Source organism: Chrysemys picta, chromosome 1 (assembly GCF_011386835.1).
Source record: "Chrysemys picta bellii isolate R12L10 chromosome 1, ASM1138683v2, whole genome shotgun sequence".
NCBI lineage: Eukaryota > Metazoa > Chordata > Testudines > Emydidae > Chrysemys > Chrysemys picta.
In genome coordinates, this window is record NC_088791.1 from 152,574,851 (window position 1) to 152,598,840 (window position 23,990).

The 23,990-nt window shown below is 45.0% G+C and overlaps 1 protein-coding gene across 6 annotated transcripts in view; it reads left to right on the forward strand.

Annotated features, from left to right (window-relative positions):
- The window catches only part of LSAMP (limbic system associated membrane protein), a 1,358,048-nt gene that overhangs the window by 1,079,641 nt on the left and 254,417 nt on the right, over positions 1-23,990 (forward strand). The window lies entirely within an intron of this gene.

Below are 23,990 nucleotides of genomic sequence, written 5' to 3' on the forward strand. Positions count from 1 at the left end.
GTATTGTTTAATCCTAACAGCAGGAACAAAGCACAATATAAGAGAAAAGGATTTTTAAAACAACGAAAGGTCTACACACATCTGTTTTATCACAAGTCCTAGGCAGGCCTATCTTACCGTGAGATCCTAACTTCTGGGGGCCTTGGTCTTAGTGTGTCTCCCTTAACCCCCTCTCTCTTCATGTCCTTGAGAGCAGAGCCGGCTCCCGCTTGTTTGCCGCCCAAAGCAGCGAAGAAATAAAAAAATAAAGATAAAGCCGCGATCGGTGGTACTTCGGTGGCAGCTCTACCGCACCGCTTCATTCTTTGACGGCAATTTGGCAGACGGTCCTTCCTTCTGAGAGAGACTGAGGACCCGCTGACAAATTCCCGCCTAAGACCCGGATGTGCCACCCTTTTCCATTGGCCGCCCCAAGCACCTCCTTCCTGCGCTGGTGCCTGGAGCCAGCCCTGCTTGAGAGGCTTTGTTCGTTCTTCTCGCATGCTTGGACTTGTTGGCCAAAACCAGGTTGGTGTGCTCCACAGGGGTTTGAGCCAGAGCATTCAAGGAAGTTGCTCTTGCATTGTGTCTCGAGTGTTTTCTGCAAAGCATATATTAGGAAAATTCCCCCTTCCTGGGAGCACTTCCTGGCAATCACGCTATTGAATTAACACAATTTATGTGGGCTTGAAAGGATTCAATTTTTATCAGTAAATGTAGGTAAACATCGATTTCACTATATACACACAAACCAACAGAGAAATATTTTCATAGTTAATAGGCAAAGTAAGAAGAATGCTGCTTGAGAATTTAATAGAGTTTGATTTAAGGATATTTATGTTGTATATTTGGACATGTGATGTTGACAATTTGTGTTTTAATGATAAAAATAGTTTAACTTTTTGAATGTCAGTGTCTACTATCATTAAACAATTGTCTGATGCCACGATTATCTGACTCCTCAGAATTTTCCTCTAACAATTCTGTTCTTCCAACAAACAGTTTCACAAAGGAACAAACAAACCAGGAGAGAGTGCTCCAGGCAGAGGGGCATTTTGTATTTGAATTGAATACAGTAATTCCTCACTTAACGTTGTAGTTATGTTCCTGAAAAATGCGACTTTAAGCGAAACAATGTTAAGCGAATCCAATTTCCCCATAAGAATTAATGTAAATGAGGGGGTTAGGTTTCAGGGAAATTCACTCTACGAGGCAGCAGGAATGGAGGGAGGGGATGCAGCATCGCAGACAGAGACACACACCGTGTGTGTGTGAGAGAGAGATGCGCATTTCCCCTTTAAGCACACTGCCTTGTTAATTAGATCAGCTTGCTGAGACCGCAGCTGCTGCAAGCTCCCTCCGTCCTGAGCCCTGTCGTGTGCCCCCCTGCTCTATGGAAGATGGGGTAAGCGGGGTGCAGGAGCAGGGAGGAGGGGGACACCCTGACATTAGCCCCCCTCATCTTCCCCTCCCCCCTGCACAGCAAGCAGCAGTCTCGGGGAGCAGCTCCAAGGCAGAGGGCAGGAGCAGCACATGGCAGTGTGGGGAGGGACAGCTGCAATTGCTAGCCTGCTGGGCAGCTGCTGCACAGGGAACTTAGGGGAGTGGGGAACTGATAGGGGGAACTGATAGGGGGGCTGCTGGTCCACCCTGATTCCAAGCCCCCACCAGCTCGCTGCAACAGGCTGCTCTTCCTGCAAGCAGTGGACAAAGTAGGTGGCTGCCAAATAACGTTAGAAGGGAGCATTGCACAACTTTAAACGTTAGAAGGGAGCATGTTCCCTAATTGATCAGCAATGTAACAACGAAACAACGTTAACCGGGATGAATTTAAGTGAGGCGTTACTGTACATACATACATACTTGTCTTGGTTATAAACTTGTGATACTCAAATACATACAGGAAGATTCTGAACAAGGCCTCTCTCTCGCACATGGGCGCTCACACAGGGCCGGCCCACAACATTTTGGCACCTGAGGAGGGGAGCTCAAATGATGCCCCCATGGCCCCTCGCTTGGGCCAAAATTTGAAAGGTCTCAATTCTGCCTTCTTCCTGTTCTACTCCTCTCATGGTACTGCTCTGCTACCAACCCTAATAAAGGAGAACTAACAACTTAAAATGCCTTGTTCAAAAATTTTAAGTAACACTTAACTTTCAAAAGCCTGAACATCAAATGTAACTTTTCTTGTCTGCATAGTAAACGCTGGCATTTTTATCTGTTTGAATAATCAAAGTGGTGCTTTCCGTGCCTTCTCGATTGCAAAGATTTGAACTGCTTCCTGAAGGTCCACAGTCTGGGCCAGCTCATGCTCTATTGAGATGGTTGCAAGGCTGACCAGCCTCTCCTGTGTCAGTGTGGAGCGTAGATGTGTTTTTATTAACTTCAGCTTGGAGAAGCTGCGTTCTCCACTGGCAGCTATTACAGGAAGTGTTAGAAATATTCGCAGAGCAACAAAAGCATTTGGAAAGAGGGTAGTCATCTTATTTGTGCACATATATTCCAGAACAGCCTTTGGAGTTGATCCTGCTGAAATGTATCTTGAAAGGGCTTTCAGTTCATCACCTAAATAACTTGCATCAATATCACGCATGTCATCATGTGTCAACACTGTCTCTAGTGCCCTGCATTGCTGGTGTAGGTCTTCGTCAGGTATAGTGAGGACTTTTGGAATATCATACAACATCCCAAATATACTGCTGTGTTCCTTGAGCTGCATGAAACATTCTTCAACTGACTGTATTGCACAATCTAGCACCTGGTTAAACAATTCAATTTTGAATTGTTGTTTGGGGTCTCTTATGGGATTATCCCGTGCCTCATAATCAAAATGTCTTCTTCTTCGGTGGCTGTTGTATTCTTGAATGGGTGGGAAAATAGCTTCTGTGTGAAGTTCCTCTGCCAACTTCTATGCACTCTTCAGAACATTTTGAAATCCCTCATCTGACCTGTAAGACTGTAGGTATGACTTTGCTTTGTCCAGTTGTTCCATTGCTCCAGATATATCAAGGTCAACACCTTGGAGTCTCTTGCTTACAACATTTATTTCAAACAGTATGTCATGCGACAACACTAAGCCACACAGAAATTTAAAGTTATGTATGTTTCTGGTGATTCCATTTCCCTCTGCCACTGTTCTCCCAGGAACAGTTCCTGTCATAGCATTATCCTCCATAATGGCAACTATGGCATCATCTATCTCCCAGTTTGGCGTTTGATAAGTTTTATCGCCTCCACTTGACTTTCCCATCATGTGGCACTCAATGGTTTCAGTGTCAGAGAGGATGTTCCCAGATGGTGCTTCAAAATTTGCCATCGATGAGTTGATGCAGAGAAAAATATATAGATGCTTTGAATTACATTAAAAAATTCAGCAGCCTCACTAGAAGCTATCGCAATTCCCGTATCTTCCAGCTTTTTAAGCAGCACATTTGTCATACCAGCTCCTGTAGTATCATCAATGTCAATAAATTCTAGAAAATGCTCTCTGACAGTCACCAGTGCAGGGACATTTTCACTAGGTTCTGTTGTTGTTACAAAATGCACCATTAAAGTAATTTGTTCCATATGGCTGATGTCAGGCTGGATGATCTCATTTTAATTGTTTTTCCAAGGTAGTGGTGTGTATACATTTCTTGGGTGGTGACTCTTCTTAGATGCTCCTGGAGTACAGCATCAAACTCAGCCATCGCTCCACAATTTTAAGGAAGTTTCCATTGTTTGGCACATACAGCTGATCTGAAGTGCCACGCAGTGCTAGGTTTTGGGTAGCAAGCATTCTCACAATGGCAATGGGCCTTTTCAGAACATTTTGCCAGTAAAGAGACTCTGATGCAATCTTCTCTTGATGCTGACATCTATGGTGGTCTTTAACCTTAGTCTCATCTCAAGCTCTTTCCACCTATGGAATGCTCTCTGGTGATTTGCTGCCTTCTCATGGCATGCCAGATTTCTAGCCAGATTTTTCCAGTCCTTTGTTTCTGTAGAACCCAGTGTGGCGAGAACATTAGACTGGAAGAGTTTGCAACAACAACAGTATGCAGCATTCTGGGTTTTTGACTACATAAGTCATGGCCTCTCCACTTTGTCACCATTGGGGATTTCACGCCAGTAATGTGTTGGATGGAAACTTCTATTTTCATTGTCTTTGGGGAACATGAAGTTTTTCACTTGCTGTGGCCCATGCAGTACAAGGAAGTCCCTCAGGGTACTGCTGAAGTGGGTCCACAATCCTGGATCATCTAGACTTAAGGAACTAAACTCAGCAGCAGCTGTTTCTCGCATCTCCAACACACTCTTCTCTGAGCTACACTTTTCTACAGGAATGTGCATGGTTACATCCATTTGAGATGGAGATATGGATGCTGCAATAGCTGCCAGGTCACCTGCACTCTGACTAACTGGAAGATCAGGTATCTCCTCACCACTCACATCCTCACTGGGGCCGGAAGGCTCACCGTGAACATTTGTGTCTGTGTATCTCAGGAGAGCTCCTTCCTGCTTAGATAGAAAAGCTTCCTTTGCTTGCTTGCTTTTTTTGAATGCTGCCCCAGAGGGGCGTTTTCTTCTTTCACTCATGACTGCTCTTCTGTGCCAGCTATAGTTGCTCTCAATATTCAATTGAAGGGGACAAATAAGCAGGCTGGTGGTAGGGCCTGAGTGAGGGAAGATATCAGCATCTTAAGGGCTTAACTGGCTCCTACTACTTCAGTTGACTGCCTGTTCTCCTCAAGTGAGTTCAGGGAAGCAGCAGGAAACAGGAAGCTCCCTGAGAAGCTGGTGTTAATCAGTCCAGGCTCCTGGAGGTGCTAGAGATGTACATAAGAGGCTCCTCCTCCTCTCTCTCCCTGCAGCTCCTGCTGCTTTCTGTTATTCCCTCTCACCTTTTCTCCTGCCTGCCTGTAATGTCTCTTGTGCCCTCCTTCCTCCAGCACAGCACTCCACCATCTTGGTGCATCTAGAGCAGAGAGAATACATATGCACCAGCAGCAGACCCAATTTTCTACACTCTGGGTCCTAGTGGCGCCCCCTTCCCCCCCAGTCTGGCACCTGAGGCGGCCGCCTCAGTTTGCCTGATGGTAAGGCCAGCCCTGCGCTCACACATACACACACACACTCTCTCTCTCACAATCACACACTCTAAATCTCACAGTTGTCTAAACCTTCACTGTCGCAGTTACCATGATATCATCATAATCACCTGATAGGTGTATGTAGCACCATAGCTGCTAGTAATCTATGTAGTAGCCAGTCTCCCTCCATATCTGTACTAGGCAGAAGGAATGGCTAAATGGCCAAAGCTCTAAGTCTGCAGTATCTCAACTTTCTGAATCCTCAGGTTTCCAGTAGAATCAACTCCATCCTTCATGTTTCTGGGGTAAATTGAACAGTGCGTATGTGTGTTTCTCTCCTTCAGTTGAAGCCTTAAAAGCCAGCATCCTGTGCGGGTATGAAAGACCCTATAGGGCGCTTGGTAAGAGCAGGAATTTCTCATGTACTTGGCCAAATAGGTCTCCTCTTGTGGATCATTCTGGATGCTGCCTTCCTGAGAGGAATTAGAGTGTGGGTGCTAGTCTCAGAGATGAGTTCAAGTCCCTACTCCACAACACAGACTTTCTGTGTGACCGTGAGCACTCTGTAAAGTGGAGGTTCTCCCTGCCTTACAAGGATATTGTGAGGATAAATACATGACTGTAAAGCACTCAGATACTATGGTGGTGGGGTCATTCTAGTGTCTAAGGTAGAAAGATTTCTGCCCTCTACCCCAGAGGTGACTGTATGCATTTGTATAGTTTGTGAGCAGGTTTGGGATTTTTAGGATGAAGAAAGGTATAGAAGTGTCTGATCATTTGATGTTGTGGTTGGTAACCTTCCAGCAAAGAGAAGTTTGAGCATAATGTACCTGTGGCTTGTTCTGAGCTCACCCGGTGCTTGTGTGTGAACTGGTGCACCATGTGGTTAGAGAGTGAAGAGATTATTCATAGGGACTGAGAGAGAGAGGGGAGGCATGGAAACAGTTCCATCTTTGTGTGTCTAATTCAGGCTCCACCATTTTGTAGTTTCCCAAATCAATACCCAAATCCTACAGCAAACTTTTCTGAAGCATAACTCATTAAGCGTTAATGCTACTTAAGACAAGGACCTTGCTTGTATGAGGCCATCAAGCACTGATATTGACTATCCAGGACATTTTTAAGGCTATTTATATCACAATAAAGCCACTTTATCAGCCTCATCAATCAGGAGAGGCCGCATTTTGGCCTGGAAATGATTCTGCTTGAGTCTCTGGAAAGGAGAGGGATGAAAAATTATGGGATGCATTATCTCCAATCTCATTTGAAAACTCCTAATTGAAACAACAGACAAGCGAGGTTTATTGCTTATAAAATAAATGACGGAGACATTGCTAATGTAGTAGTAGCAAGTGCTGGCTTCTAGCTTATATAGAGATATATATTTGTTTTCCATGAGGTGCCTGGCCTTGGGACTGGTTGTGATTTCATTGGTCAAGCGGGTGGCACCAGGTTTCTGTGACTTTTCTGGGATGTCAGCACCTTCTATCTCTGACAAGACTAAGCTGTTGATGCTAAGTGCATGTATCCATGACTGGGCCAGGCTGGCAGTATTAGGTGCTTGTGGCAGGATGTACTTGTGGATGGGCTGGTCTGTGCTTGTGGTGTTTGGAGTCCAAGCCTCATGCAATGTCTGTGAGCAGGAAGGTAATAACAGATAAGTGAGGCTGGGTCAAGCTGGAGGTATCCAGTATCCACGGTTGGGCAGGCATTTACTAGTGTCTCTGCCTAGGCTGGCTGTACACGTTTGTGGCCAGGCTGAGCAAGCAGCTCCCCATTCCTCCGGACCCTTCCCAGACTCCCTTCTGGTTTAGTGCTTTCAGCCCCGTAACTGGGAGGAAGCTCATGGGAACAGCAGTTGCTGAGGTAAGGAACCAGCAGGTTAACATGGCCTGTGGGGGCCTCTGAGACTGAGCAATAGAAGGGCTTAAAAGCTGTTACAGATATTTGATAATTAATTGGCTGGGAAATCAGTTTATTTTAATGACTTCAGTTGAAAAAAGAAGAGCGATAAAAGGACTCGGAGCTCCTGTGGTGCTAAACTACTGTCAGGGACTGCCAGAGCCCATTACTTGCCAGCTTTTCTGCCAACAGGGGCTTTTAGTTCTCGAGAAGGCTCTTCGAAAGGGTGGCTGAAATCTTTATCTTCCCTGAATCCCAACAGACTGGGGTTTAAATTCAGAAATGATGAAATGGACACAATTTATTACAAATAATCCATCAGGTAGGGAGAGGAAAGGTGCAGCCACTGTGACCTCATGCTTCACCTCCAGCCGGATACTCATTGCAAAGAGGCACAGGTTGTGGTTTATCATAGTTATATACGGCACTGCTGGGAGCAATGTGTGCAGCTTGGTTAACCTCACTTGTCTTTCCAAGCATCTGCCAAATCGACATTTACATGTAGCAGTCACTGAGAGTCTCCAATAACAGCCCAGATACAACAAACAATTCATCCTGAGGTTTCCCCACATCTGCAAATGAGGGAGGTCAGTTGATGGGGTTTTGCTCTCCTTTCCCAGTTTGGGAATTGCAGCAGAACTTTCACCAGGCCTGAAGGCAGAGAGGGGCTCTAGACACAAAATCTGGTTCCAGGTACAGAATTCCAACTCTCCCAAGATTCAAGAGTGTTTTGATCTAGGTTTCAGTTCAGGCTCATTTCTGTCCAACACCACCAAAGGTTACGGGCTTTTCAATTCTAGTGCGGTTCTAGTTTGGTGGTTATATTTGCCCTAGAGAAAAACAGCAACAAAAGCAACAAATATCATCACCCTGCCAGAGAGAGAGAAGAGGAGAAAGAGAGAATTTGGCTTTGAGATAAGCAGTCAGAGAGACTGATTCTCCACTGCCTTGAGCCACGTCATCATTTGCACCTGTGCAAAGTGAGTGTAAAATATGACTAAATTGGAATTCTTACTCACACCAAGGAACTGTGTTGCACTCACTTTGCATAGTTGTAGATAACAACCCAAGGTGCAAGGCAGTGGGGAAATCAGATGTGAAATTACGTAACATTCTTCAACTGAGCTAAAGTTTCAGGCTGCCCCCTTGTTGCTAAAGAAGGCAGGCGGGTCACAAGTTTCCTTTTCTGCTGCAAGCATCGGTGCTGCGAACACCAGAAGAATCTCTTTGCTCTGGAGAAAGGGGTAAAAAGTGAGGTGGCAAAGTTTGTAGATGATACTAACCTGCTCAAGATAGTTAAGACCAAAGCAGGCTGTGAAGAACTTCAAAAAGATCTCACAAAACTAAGTGATTGGGCAACAAAATGGCAAATGAAATTTAATGTGGATAAATGTAAAGTAATGCACATTGGGAAAAATAACCCCAACTATCCATACAATATGATGGGGGCTAATTTAGCTACAACTAATCACGAAAAAGATCTTGGAGTCATTGTGGATAGTTCTCTGAAGACGTCCATGCAGTGTGCAGCGACAGTCAAAAAAGCAAACAGGATATTGGGAATCATGAAAAACGGGATAGACAATAAGACAGAGAATATCTTATTGCCCTTATATAAATCCATGGTACACCCACATCTTGAATACTGCGTACAGATGTGGTCTCCTCATCTCAAAAAAGATATACAGGCATTAGAAAAGGTTCAGAGAAGGGCAACGAAAATGATTAGGGGGTTGGAACAGGTCCCATATGAGGAGAGATTAAAGAGGCTAGGACTTTTCAGCTTGGAAAAGAGGAGACTAAGGGGAGATATAATAGAGGTATATAAAATCATGACTGATGTGGATAAAGTGAATAAGGAAAAGTTATTTACTTGTTCCCATAATATAAGAACTAGGGGCCACCAAATGAAATTAATGGGCAGCAGATTTAAAACAAATAAAAGGAAGTTCTTCTTCACACAGCGCATGGTCAACTTGTGAAACTCCTTGCCTGAGGATGTTGTGAAGGCTAGGACTATAACAGTTTAAAAGAGAACTGGATAAATTCATGGTGGTTAATTATTATTAGCCAGGATGGGTAAGGAATGATGTCCCTAGCCTCTGTTTGTCAGAGGGTGGAGATGGATGGCAGGAGAGAGATCACTTGATCATTACCTGTTAGGTTAACTCCCTCTGGGACATCTGGCATTGGCCACTATCAGCAGACAGGATACTGAGCTGGAGGGACCTTTGGTCTGACCCAGTATGGCCATTCTTATGTTCTTATGTTTTCTAGTTCTCAATAGCTCACAGCAATAAACAAACCCAGGGAACTTACTGGCTTTTCCTCACAGACCTCTTCTAGGTAAGGGACAGAGATATCAGCCCTAGGGGTGAGCTGTGTCATCCTTGGCCCTTTCTCACTCAGTGCTTATTTCCCATCAGTTTTGCTTTGGCTTCCCTTATGGAAATGCTATAGTGCCCTCTGTAAAAACCAACATGACTGCTGTCCTCCACATGGTATGTGACATCTGCCCAGTGTGGAGGAGGGAGGATTTTTCCCCAGATGCTCAGGAAGGTTTGGTTTGGTTTTGCACACTTCTTTTTGCAGTACGTTTCCCACCCCCAGTACCTTTGGGAGAAAATGGCTTCCTGCTGATGTCTCATGCCCTCCACTCAGCAGGGCTTTCATTCTGGTCAGGCCTGCTGCCGATTCCCCAGCATATACTCTATATTTCAGAAATCACCTTCATCCAACCACTTTACATACAGCATTTTTCTTTGACCAGCCCAGATTCCACTTAGTGCTCTGCATATATGCTTCCCAGTGCTTCATTATGAGCTATGTGTGGGTATAATACATACATACTGCAGGCAGAATTTGGCCCATGCTATATATGTGTATGCTATGAGCGTGCAGAAGGAACAGGACCCCATGTATTTTGTGATTCTTCAGCAGTACAATTAGAACTGGAAGCTGCAGTATCTTCCCCTTTCTGCAGAATTGCACTCCAGAATCCAAGCTTTCAGTTGAGAACCAAGTTTCTAGCCCTCCTGGTTGCACAGAAAAACCCTAGAACCATGAAGTGTTTCCAATGCAATGATGTCTGCCTGAGTCAGCGGACAGCCTGCAAACAATGGCTCTGAGAAGTGTAAACTACACCATTCATCTTAATGGGATGGTAACTAAATGTTTAAATGTCAGTATTGTTAACTGTTTTACTACTGAGCCTTTTACTAGAAACATCCAGCTTCTGTGCTAATCTCACAAATCCCAAACTACTTTCTACACCTTCTTAGGTCCCAAAAGCCCTACGTCCCATACCCAGCTATCAAAACCTCCAGTGTTACCCCTGACAACATCTACAGTGCAGATACATGTTTTCAAGACAAAATTCTGCAGCACACTATGTATTTGTATAGTGCTTAGCACAGGGGAGACCCAATCCTGATTCTGGGTGCTAGTGTAACTGCACCAGTACAGCTACACCAGTGCAAACCCCCAACGCAGATGCACTGCACCAGTTTATATTGGGTCTTGCACTGCTGCCGCTTACCCCGGTTTCAAATCTGGTAAACAGAGGCCCCAGTAGACACTGGCTCTAATAATGATGATAGTAAATAAAGAAAATCAACTACCCCAATCTACTGCACTAGAGTGCTACAAATCCAGAGGCCTGGCAGTATATTTAGGTCTGCCACCAAGCACATGGGGTCTTGTGTAGATGTAATATGCTGTAAAGACCCTGAGGATATGTTTATTTTCATTGTCTAGGGGTGACCTCTTCTCTCCTGTGTTGTTGATGAGAATCCACCTCTGACCAAAAGTAACTCCAAATTCTCAGTGTTGTTACTTGTTTGACGGCAACAAAATCCCACTCTTTAAAATATTCTTTTGATTTGAAACCTTCTGCCAGCTGTAGCTATTTCTAACTGAGCAGAATGCAGTGTTTCATTTACTTAGTTTATTTAGAGACTTGTACAAACAGAGAGCTAGACGCTCAGCTGGTGTAAATCTACTTTGCTCCAAATTTACGTCTACGTCGCTTCTGTAGAGCATTGTGGAGCCTAGTGATTTAACCCCTGCTGAGGCTGTAGCCTAGTCCCTCTCCATATAGCAATGGGTGCTTGAAAGTCATTTAAAACATGCAACCCTACCAAGGAATTAAAGTAGAAACCCAGCCTAAAGCAGCCCCAACCCAGTCACAAAGCAAAAAGCCAGCTGGACACCCAAGTAGAAAAGGGCTATGTGCGAAGGACATGCAGCAGCTCTGTAATCATTTGTGAATACTATATTGTGACCTGTGTATTGGGGAGGCTATTATGTGAATATATTGCTTTAGTTCAATAGCAGGCTGTTGGAAAAAACAAGTAGGAAGACAAGACCATGGCTCCAGATAAGACACCTCTGGGTAAACACTTCAAGAGGGATTAAGAGACAATACCTGAGTTATTACTTGGGAAGATCCTACTTCCTCAACTCCAGCCAAAATACACAGCTTGTTTTGCCCATGCTGGGAACCCTCGGATGGAAAGGACTATAAGCAGTTACAACGTCCCTCTCTGTCCAGAGGCTCGCAACTGTTTGGGAGCTGTTCACAGGACAAACACAGACCCGGCCGGAGGGACTAGAGAAGGTAGACCTTCCAAGGCATAGGGTGATAGGGCTTAAGTAAAATAGATGTGTGTAGACCTTTTGTTCTTTCTGTTGTGCTTCGGTTCTACTGTTAAGATTAAGCCATATTTATGTTTGAGAAAGCTGTTTGGGTCACTCTATTGACCACTGGTCACAACTCCGGAAGGGAAGAATCACAGGTGCCCAAACCCAGTCAGACTTGCTGGGTAAAATAGTTGGTCCACAGGATTCTGTAGCCTAGGACCAGGTCTAATAGTGGGAGATCCCCAGGATTCCACCCTGAGAGGGGTGAAGGCAGGCAGCCTGAGGCTTGTGCACTCAGCTGGACCAAGAAAGGCATACAATCAGCCCTGTAACTGTGATTAAATTATTCTGTTCTTCCCTGGACATCTCAGTCAGCCTATAGACCTCCCCCAAAGCCCAGGAAAATAGCTGGGCTTTGCGATGCACTCTGAAGGTAGGTGAATAAGTGCTATTTTGGATCAAGAGGTGTCATGTGATCACAGCGAACAACTCTGCTTAATAAATGGGTGGCCACATTCGGCACCTTCTTCGGGTTCTGAATGCTCTTAAAGTCTAGCATCGCCCTATGCAGGTGCACTGCAGTATCCTAGTTTCAAGGTGATAGAGACCTTGGTAACCATAGAAAGGTCTTGTAGAATATGGCTATTTCTATCCCTTACTTCCTGTGTCCGTTTTTAATCTGACTCTGGCGGACATATTGTCACCGTGACCCCATTGAAAAGCAATGACATTCCGACGCTCCCAGAGCCCTTAAATAGCAGAGCTGCCTCTCTCTCCTGTCTCATCTCCAGAGGGCTCCCCATGGCAATCTAGGCAGGACAGTTTAGCCACAGTTTGCAAGCCGGTGTTGTCTGAACTAACATCCAGATTCATCTGGCAAAAGTAGCAGCTGTTTCAAATGAATCACTTCTCTTGCCAGTAAACGGGCTCATGAGAGAGGTTGTGAGAGTATCAGGGAGACCAAAACGCCTGGATGCCAGGCCACCATGTGGAGAGAGACTCTTGTTTCCATAGCAAGGTGAAAGAGTCAGGAATCTGCGACAGATGTGCCTAGATGACCTGGCACATGTCACTTCCCCGCTGTGTGCTTGAGTTTCCTCATCTCTAAATCGGGGTTAACGACTCTCTTCCTTTGCGAGGCATAAAGGCTCTGGTTGTGCAGGATACCTCAGCCCAATGGTAGTAATCCCAATGTCATGAATGGTGCCTGAAGTTAGGCATATGCTTAAGGACCTTGTTGAATCAAGGCTTGTGAGAACCTCAGATGAAAGATGATACTATAGCACAAAGGGTTATTGTTAGTGGGAGGGCAATACGAATAGGTGCTTTGGGCTCTTCCCACTCAGGTAGTAAATCATCTGCCTGTTTCCCCCCGCCTCCTCTCCCGAACATTACTTATAAATCCACTCCTAACTTTCATGTCAACAGCAGAAACTCCATCAAATACATCCTGCCGTTTCTTCTTTCTCTTCTGTTTACTTATTTATAACCATATAGCCTCCTTTGGAAAGTACATTGTGGGTGCAGGGATGAAGGTGAGCTCAGATCAAAGTCACACAAGTCCTCACTCCCAGCATTCTCTCTTCTCTACCTTCCCTCTCTCAAGTCCTTTTTATTTGCTTCTTTCCAAAGCCTCATGGTGGATAAAAGTAACACTGGGAGAGAAAGTAGAATTTAACATTTCCTAGTTATTATGGAGGTACTGGTTGTGGCTTCATGGTTACGGTTGAGTTGTACTTTCCTAGCAAAACTGGGAATCAACCTCTTTGGTATGTATGAAAATTACAGCATATCGCCTCAAATTTACTGCACTTAGTTTTTGAGTAGGGAGTGATTGTTCTGGGAATTATAGGCCAGATTTTCAAAAGCGCTCAGCTCTCTTTTAGGCAATAAGTGGCCAGATTTGCAAGAGAGACCATCATGTTGAACGCTGCACTCTATTGAAAATCTGGCCATGCACTGGGATTTGCTCTGCTCTGGGTCCTTTTGAAAATGTAGTTCTTACTCAGGTGCCTAAATGGGAGCTGAGCTCTTTTGAAAATCTCTCCCCAATTATTGGTGCTGAACACTTGATAATCTAGACCTGAGCTCATTGGAAAATGTGGTCCTCTGATCATAGTAATTAGAAATAGCAAATCATTTCTCATTTAGGCTGCAAGCAACTCATGACAGGGACCATGTCTCCTTTGTACGCTCCCAGGCACACTCAAATAAATAATAGCAATAATATTAGCTCAGCCACTCCATCTTCCCCACAGCCAGTGCAAGATTATACCCTACAGAATGGACTCATTTTCTCATGCTTTGGCCAATTTAGTTTTAAATATCTGAAGCAATAAGGCTTCCCTGACTGTCCTTGGGATACTAGTCCACAGTTTAATACCTCTCTCTGGCAAGGAGTTCTTTCTTATGTTTATCCTATCTTTTTGCTTTCTTAATTTCATCCTATTACTCCTAGTTACACCTGTGTATCACACTAAATAAGTCCTCTCCCTACTTGTTGTTTGCAGCCTTCAAATATTTGTAGACATTAGCATGTCCCCTCTAAGTCCTTTCTCAGCCAAGTTATACATATTTAATATTTGTAAGCTTTCCTTATGTGCTGATCCCCCTCCAGCCCCTTGATGATTTTGAGTCACTCACTTCTGAACTCCCTCCAATTTGCCCATATCTCTCTGGCAACAAGGCACCCTGAATGGAATGCCTCATGCCAGGTGTGCTAGATATTCTGTGGCAATCATTATTGGTGGAATAAAAAAGAAGCAAAAAAAGCTGAAAGTGAATCTGCCTCTTGTTCTCTTCTCTGAGAGTGTCGCTTGAGGATGGTATTTCAGGACTAGCCTTAGATGTGGAAATGAGGGCATGTGTCCCCCTCAGAAGCAGTTCTCCGCTTTCAAGTGCGAGAGAGATGGAGGGAGATAGAGAGGCTTAAGCTCCTCAAAGGCTATGTCTGTACTAGACATTTTCCTTTAAACTTCCCTCTGTTGCTCCCACTGGTGCAGCTCAACCACTGGTCGCGATGATGGGAGCTCTGGTGTGGACAAGAAGCTCACGTTTTCACCAGGGCATAATCCCTGCACTCATTCCTGCCCTTGCCAATGCAACAGTGGGAAATGTAAAGGATAAAGGGCAGGGTATGTAATAACATATGGGTTGCTAGCACATCAGGGAGATAGCTGTCCCTGGTTGGAACGCAATAAACAAGTATATGCAGTTGGGATGGGGCCCACTTCCTATTCATATCCAAGCCCCGCCCCTCCGATCTTGCTTGCAGGCCAGTGAATACAAATCAATCAGTGGCTAGATGGATATATTTTGAAGGGAGAATGGGAATGACGAGGTGCAGGGGGCTTCATTCAGTGCACCATGCACACTGTTGGTTTCAGGAAGGAGAATCCAGCAGTGCGCTTTCACATTTTCAGATGCCGCCCAAAGGGTACAGAATAGGGTTTTCATTCTCCTTGGTGCCCCTCCCTATCTTTTCTAGGGGAGTGGACTGATTCTCCAGGTTTGAGATTTCTCTTCCACTTTCCTATCAGAGCAGAAGGTACCAGCTAGAGTGTGAGTTAGCTATAGTCCCCAAAATAGAAATGGCTCTCACAAGAACTGAATGGTGTACATCCAAGAATTCTGAAGGAACCTTTTCTCACAATTCCAAAATGAGAGCACGTCTTTCACTGGAGGGCAACATATTTAAAACTGTTATTTTACACTTTATAAATTTGCACATAATTCATAATTAACCCGAGGAACTCACTGCCACAAGATTTCACAGAGGCCAAGAGCTTAAAAGGATTTTTAAAAAACGTGAGATATTTATGTGGATACTAAGTACCTACACTGTTTCATTAGATAGAATAACATTTATGAGGGATGTATATCCTCGCAGTTCAGAGGCTAAATCAACTACTAACTGCCGGGGCTAGATTAATAGATTCTAAGGCCAGAAGGGACCATTAGATCATCTAGATGATGAAGATAAAGAAACATCTCCTATGGGCAGGTTATTCTATATTTGTCCATTTGGGAGTTTCTTACACTGTTCTGTGCAGCACCTGGCACTTATCACAGTTGGATGCAGGATACTGGATTCTATTGGATCCAGGGTTGCAACTGCTGTTTCTATTCAGATTTGCTAATCCAGAGTTTGTGGTGTTTAGATCCAGGGATTTGGTTCCTTCCAACACTCTTATAAAACACAGGTCCACACAGAGGGACTACATACCATTATGCACTTGCCAGTCCACGGCCAGCTGGTGTCAGTTGTCAGCCTCTTAAAAAAAACTATACCCTCTGCCTTTGATAATGAAGATTCTTCATTCGTTGAGTCTCTTAATTTTCTTACACATTTCCATTAATCTGCCTCTTTCTCAACCCACAGAGGTTACATGTGACTTCCTGCTACTTGATCCTCAGGTCTTCTTGATTCAGTAAAACCCACTGCCAACACATTGGGCACACAGCCCGTGCCAGGCAGAACCATGCTGCATATAAGTACATAGATTGGATAAGAATACCATATGGCAATGTGGTACAGTATCCTGCCTCTGGTGTCAGTAAGTGGTGTTTCAGAAGAAGGTTGGAACCACCATATAATTTACTTGGGCTATCGTGCAATGCTACACCTATATGTGTGAGAGTGAATTCCTTCCTGAATCCCCTTCTCTTCCCTACATATAAAGTAAATCAAGTAACACCCCAAAGCACCAGGTTTAATTACTTATATGTTAGCCTGAATTTATAGTCCCCTTCCCTTTGCAAACCACTGTGGGAAAGCACTGGTTGCAATGCTGTGACTGATTATTCCATCCTCAATGAGTTAATTTCTGATTCTGTCCCTTGCCATGCTGACATCCTCCTTGACTGATCCCTCCAGGTTCATTTTGGGTGGGCGGAGGGAAGGGTAGAGGACTTTGAAGATCCCTTTTTCATCTCCCACTCTCTCTTGCTTTCGCCCTGCCTCTATCTCATCCTCACTCTGTTTCTTTCCTTCTCTCTTTGCCTCTTTCAACATTCTCCTTTGCATTACTAATCTGTGGTATTATTTCTCCAGTAGCTGCACTGTCTGCCTTGATGCTTCTTGCCAGCTCTTGCCGATCATCCTCCCTCCCTCCTGTGATGTAGCACTGTCTTTCCCCATCTGCCTGATTGTCTTTCTGCTTTTTATCTGGGCATAGCGGCTCCAGATGCTGTAATGCTCTGATACAGAGTGGAATGTTTCAGATTGCCTCTGCGGGCTGGATAATTACCAGACACAGAGCAGTCACATGGGCCTTCCAGCCAAACCGATCACTCTTCCTCTCCCCCTGCCATAAGAGGAGGGGATGTCTCAGAAATGCATTTCTTCTTTAAAAAAGTCTGGAGGAAAAGTTTGGACGCATTCAGGATGGCAATCTCCTGGTGCTCTCTGATTATGTGACAAATGCCTCGACTTTGGAAAACCTGTACTAAAGAATAAGGAAGATGCGGCAATCTGTCTTTCTGCTTGTCCATCTGTCTGAGGTTGTTCTAGGGCTCCTGTCCCTAGATCAGGGCTTCTCCTGGACAAAAATTAAACTCTGACATTCTTTAGCAGCAGTCTGGTAGCCTCAAATGCTTTCAGACTTTTTTTGCTCAGTTTCTAAGTACCATTGCCTTTCAATGGGATTTAGGCTTCTAAGTGACTTAAGGGCTTTTGAAAATTTTCACTTTTATCCTCATTAAAGATATAAGTGAAGGGCCCATCGTTCTGACAAAGTGCAATCAAGTGATGTACTAATGCATCTCACTCCCAACCTGCAGTACCCCTTGCTATTCCCATCCTGGGCTCCTGACACAGCTCTGCCAGTTCATCTCACTCCTGACCTGCGGCCCCACGGCTATTCCAGTCAAGGGCTTCCCCTTCTGAAGGAGTAGCGGCACTAGCTATACAGAGGGAAATTGCAGGCAGGTTGAGTGAAGAGTGTGTTCTTGGTTGGGCACTTAATTAAGTTGTGTGACTGATAGCTGATTAGCATCCGCCAATCATTCTGGATCAAAATCAGAGCCAGTTTTCTGGCTGGACTGAAAAGGGAAATTGATGAGTTCTCAACTGACCCAAAAGAGAGGAAGGAATTGATAGTCTGCTTCCACAGAGAGCTCATCATTCTTGCTTCCTGCCTCTTCTGTGAGCAAGATCCTGACTCAAGCTATCAAGGCGCTTGGCAGCTCTGTAAACAACAGCCAGGTTGAGATTACGCAAGGTAGCAGCAGTCCATCCGGTGGAGCCACAGAGATAGTGACTCAGGCTGTGGCAGCGGGGGTACATGCTGCATCACAAAGGAGAACAGAACAGAGGCTCTGTTCCCTGAATGGGGTGTCGTGAGGAGGCTGATGGGATTTCACTGCCTTTCCCCTGTCTGGTGGGTTTAGGGGAAGAGATCCTGCCTATGCAAATCCAGGATCACTCAGATAGGCCCTGGTCTAAAATCTGATCTACACACAAAAGTTATACCACTTTAACTATACCAGTATGGTGAAAGCAGTACAACCCTTGGTGCAGGCCCAGTTATATTGGTATAAAGGCAGTTATACCGGGATAGTAGTTCTCATACAGGAAGGGTAATAATCTGTATCTTCATGCTGATACAACTGCATCCACACTAGGGGTTGGGCTGGTGTAACTATTCTTTGGTAAAGAAATCACACCCCTAACCAAAATAGTTATACTGGAACAAACTCTGTGTGTAGACCAGGTCTGGCTCTGTCAGTGAGAGGCACTGGGGTGATGTTTTACAGAGCACTGACTTCTGGCTGGAGAACTGAATTCCCCGGCATGTTACTATCAGTGTGTATCACATGTGCCAGGCTACTGGTCGGTTCCTAGAATAAAGACAGCACAACACTGGCAGCCACGTTCACTCAGTCTTGCCAAACCCAAATGCTCAAAAATCATGAGTCAGGTTCACCAAAAATCATGAGATTGTCTTTAAAATCTTGAGATTATGTAAAAATAATAGATTGGGTGTTCTTTTTATTTTCCTTCTGCTTTTTGAGTCTTCAGGGTGCACTGCGGTCACATTTGAAAGCTTTCTCAACAGCCATGAGAGACAGAAACTTACTTTTTCTTTAAGAATGAAGGCCGAAATCATCACATACTCACTTGACTCCAGGAGCTGGGGTTTTAAGGAAAACCATAATTATCATGAGACTCATGACTAAATCATGAGAGTTGGAAACACTGTTCACTGATCATTATTATTATTATCACTTTAGCTAAAAAGAAGCGGAGTTACACTAAATGAAATGAACAAGACTCCGAAGAGCCTATCAGCCCTGCGGAATCCCATTACAAGGGAGTTGCCCACAATCATAACAAAAGTGAGAAGAGCCCTAGGAAGCAACAGGCAGGTCTGAGAGCAAAGAGACAAAATAATAGTACCCAATAGAACGTGAGTGCTGGATGGATTCTACTTCTTTCCACTTCTGCCAGCTTCCCAGGGCAGGGCCATGTTTAAATGCAAACTTTCTAAATCAACAGAAAAATAATTAATAATAAAATCCCCAAGTGACTGTAATTGCCTGGTGGTAAAGAGAGCTTGGAACTGCACTTAAGCCCTGATTCAGCAAAGTGCTTAACTTTTAAGTTAAAGGTTAAATTAGAGTGTAAGTTAAGCACATGCTTAAGTGCTTTGCTGATTCAAGGTCTTGATGACAGTTAATGACAGTGTCAGTGATAGGATACCCCGGCCCCTTAAAAAGGCTGTGTCTTAATGAGGGTGTATTCAGCTTCAACTGCGTGCAGCACCTTCTGCTGGGCAAGTCTGGGATTACAGTAACTGCAAATTGCTCATAGCCAGCAATTCTGCATTAATCTCTTTGACACCTACCTCCTGCTGGGAGGGACTGGGACCGGAGTAGCTGTGAGCTTTCCATCAGCCAGTGCTCTTACCCCATTCCTTACAGTGACTCCTCCTGGCAGAGACTGGGACTGGAGTAACTATGCGTTTCCTACAACCAACCTGCTACAGTCTGAGCATTCCCTACAGCACCTTCTGCTGGGAGAGGTTAGGACTAGAATGTTATGCAGCATCTTCACAGCTCTCTCTTCATGAGTATATAATGGAATAAAAAACAAGGGTGAATGCAAACTAAGGTGGTTCATTCTTGCCACTCTTCTCTGTTAACTGTTGCTGTACTTGAGTCCATGATTACTAGGGTGACCAGATAGCAAATGTGAAAAATCGGGACGGGGGGAGATAATAGATGCCTATATAAGAAAAAAACCCAAATATCTGGACTGTCCCTATAAAATCAGGACATCTGGTCACCCTAATGCTTACCAGGCAGGGAAGGGCTGAGCAGAACGGGAAGACAAGACAGAACAAACTTAGTGTGATGTGCTCTGGGGTTTTCTTCACAGGGCCTCTGGCACTATTGTATCTAACAACCACACTGTCCGTCCAGGATCACACTTTGCAACACAGCGGAGAATTTATCTGGCCTATTCGGTGCACGTGACCAGGAGTCGGTGTTGTTTTGCATTGAATAAATACCATTTGATTCCATTTTCTTTTCTGTCTTGCCATGTTACTAGGGTAGAGGGCAGCAGGGGAAGTTGTTAGCTAAATCCTGCAGACGCGCATGATTACAGAAAGCTCCTCACTGCTTGCAGGAGCACGAGTCTTATGAGAAGGCAAGCTTTGTGTGGACATTTCAGCCACGGCAGGCTTTGATGCTGTCCAAAGAAGGCAGATGGCATTTCTGATATAAGAATGCAGTAGGCTGGATTTGAAATGTTTAATTTTACCTTCTGCCCCTATTTATTTTCTGCACGGAGCTGAGTTTTGTTGTGTTCCACAGAGGTAGTGTTATAACGGGGTAAGCAACGGGTTAATGGAGTAATGGGGAGCATGGTAAGTGTGAGTAACACTGACCTATCTCTACAAAGCATGTTGAGATCAGTGGATGGAAAATGTCAGCTAAGGCCACCAGAATTTTTCTTACAACTGAAGCAAGAGCTGTGGTTTCATGGTAAACCAACACAGTGTATTTCATTTAAACACAGAGGTCCCAGTCCTGCAGTCTTGACACAGGCAAAACTCCATTTGAAGTCAGTGAGAGTTTTGCCAGTGTAAGAATTTGCAGGATTTGGCCGGTTGGAGCTCATTTATTTTATTTATTTAGATTTAAAATAATGAAAGGACCTTATTCAAAGCTCCAGACGTCCTACCACATCACTGGTCATACAATAAAATCCCAGCAGCATCAAATAATCATTTCAATAGAAACTCAGCCAGTCACCTACAAAGATTCCTTTCTTACCCTCCATTGTTGTGGGACATGTACCCTCTGCCCTCTCCAAAAAACCCTATCAATTTATGCGGAATAGTGGCCCCTACAGGCAGTAGAAAAAAGTGCTTCAGCCACCCTCTTCATAATCTAAACCAGTGGTTCTCAAACTTTTTTTTTTGTAGACCACCTGAAAATTACTGAGGGTCTTGGTGGACCACTTAATGATTTTTCCAAAGGTTGTTTGTACCGTTAGCTAATTATTGTCAAGTGCTTTGGATAAAAGCGCTCTATAAAAAAAAACTTAATAATAATTAACGATTTTTTGTTCTACAAATAAAAGCACACAACTCATATTTTAATACCAGTAGTCTTACCTTTCTAATGCAATGGATGTACCCTCTCTCCGCCGCCGTGGCAGCCCCCAATTTGGGGCTGGGAAGGAGGGGGGGTCTCTCCCCAGCAGCTGTGGAGCTGGGGATAAGTCACCTCTTTCTCTGGCCGCCGCAGCCCTGCACGTCCCAAATTCCCCCCACCCCCTCTTCTCACCCCACTTCCCCCTCCCACCTACCCCCTATTCCCCCCAAGGCCACCATCTCACCTTACATGTGCGTCTTCTCCAGGATCCAGGCACCTAATTAGTGGAGCCACACCTGCGCAGCTCCACTAATTAGGTGGGTGCCCTTCATTCTTTTGTGTGCGGCCACCCAGGCGCAAACCTTAGAGGGAACTATCCGCGGACCACCTGATTGGAGCTTGCGGACCACTGGTGGTCCACGGACCACAGTTTGAGAACCTCTGGTCTTAACCCACAATTGCTTAGCCTCACTGTTCATATACAGGAGAGGAAGTACTCACAGATACTGTCCCCAAAATGGCTCCACCTTGCCCACCCCACAGTCATAAAGTTTAAGGCCAAAAGGGAATACCCAGATCATCTTGTCTGACCTCCTGTATATCACAGGCCACCAACACCACCTAGCCCCCGCCTCTAAACCCAACAATTAGACCGAAGCGTTACAGCCCACAGAAGACTAGATTATTCTGTGCCATGGGCAGAGAATTGGAGGGACTGAGGTACACCAGTGTTCAAGCCCCCCACAGGCAAATGATTACGTGAGATATACCCAGACAATCCTGGCAAGTGACCCCTACCCACACACTGCAGAGGAAGGTGAATCCCCCCCAAGCCCCGCCAAGGTCCCTGCCAATCCAGTGTGGGGGGAAATTCCTCCTGTCTCCACATGGGGGGGGGTGTCGGTTAGACCCTACGCATGTGAGCAAGAACCAGCCAGCCAAGCCTCTGAGAGAGAGAATGCTCGGTGTCACCTCAGAGCCCTGCCCCACCCTGCCCGGCTTCCCAGCTCTGCTATGGCCATCTTCCAGGAAATAGGAGGCGAGTGCTTTACTGCTGTTCTCTCTGTGGCTGATGATGAATTGGGTTTTGATAGCCTGTCACTGGTTTCCATCCAAATAACACTTCTCGACAGCACGCCCGTCTGTTTGCTGGAGGGTGGGGAGCGGGATCTGGGGACAAGAGTTGTGGGAGCGACAGAAAGAACATAAACTGCTACAAGTGTTTCAACAACATGCTGGGAAATGAATACACTGCATGCAGTCATCGCTACGGGAGGAGAGGCAGAGTGGAGAAACACTGAGGGAAAATGATAGGGCTGGAGTGAGGAGAAGGGTTGGGGGAAGGGAATGCAACCTATGTGATTATAATTCACCATCTGAGGAGACTCCCAGTGATTCATAGCTAGACCCCAGGGATCCATCAGCTTCTGATCAGACCCTTATGCTCCGTTCAGCAGGGGAGGGGACTGTGTCTGCCAGTGTGAGGACACAGCAGCGTCACACACCCTTGTGAGATCTTTTAAGGCTCACATTTCCTTTCATAATTAGAGGAAGGCCCAGACTGGAATGCCTAAAACATTGAGAGGTTCAGATAAAATGGGAGTCCGTTCTGAACCCCACCCTTATGCTGGGTCTAAATCAAACTCTGATTGTGGGAGGCTTGCAAAATCACCTCTGGTTTGCCCGTTCTGTTAATTACATAGATGAGTTGGGGAGGGAGGAAGAGCAGCAGCAGGAGCTGCTGCTGACACAGAATTAATTCCAAATCCAGCTGGGATTTGGGATACAGGGGTTCTCAAACACTTTCTCTCCTCTGCGTGCTGCAAAAATTACACACACACACACACACACACACACTCCGCTTGCCTTGCTGGTGCTGAAAACCAGAAACAATAAGATGAAATAGAAATGGGTGAGCACCAGGGAGCCACAGAAGGAAACAAAAGACCCAGTTTTGTGGGGACCCCAGAAATGAAAGTGCTCAAACAGGAAGCAAAGTAAGAAATAAACTGACTTGGGATTGAAAAGCTGCTCTCGTTTGGTGGAACAGTCTAGATTTTCAAGGGACTGTCCCACATCATTCTTGTGCGTAATTCAGATGTAATTCAGGCAGAGGCATGGTGAACTCATGAATTGTTTCGGACAGGGGCATGCTGTGGTCTATTTTGTTCAGTTTATTCAGGGTCTTGTGCTGCCCTCTTGAGCACTTGGCTGGGTTATGCTGGGATGGCCATGTGATTTGGGCTGGAGCATACTGGTGTGGTGATGTGACTTCATCACCTGGAGATTCAGTAACAGTCATGATAGGACATTGTGACACCACCCCCCCCCCCCCCCCCCGAGCAACAGATCCTGAAATATGGGGACCTTCATCTAGTGAGTGTTAATTACAAATTTTGCTTTCCTAATGAGCACCATATTATGGAACTGGTACAGACGGTGCAGATAAATATCTGAAGTAAATAACTAATGAGCACATCATCATCTTGAAACAAGGAGGTGGGTGGCATTCAGGCCTTCTGTCTTAGATGAGTGTGAGCAAGAAGTAGCATTAGAAATACACTGTGTTTACCACATACAGTGGCACGTTCAAAACAGTTTCCCTAAATACCCTTCCTGCAGGCATTTAACTTAGATGATAACATTCTGCACTTACTGTATAGATGACAGTCCTAACTGAAGGTCTCAAAGCACTTAACAAACACTAATGAATACATTGCCACTTCCTAGGAAGTCATTCTCCCCATTTTACAAATGGGAAACTGAGGCACAGAGCGGCGAAAGGACTAT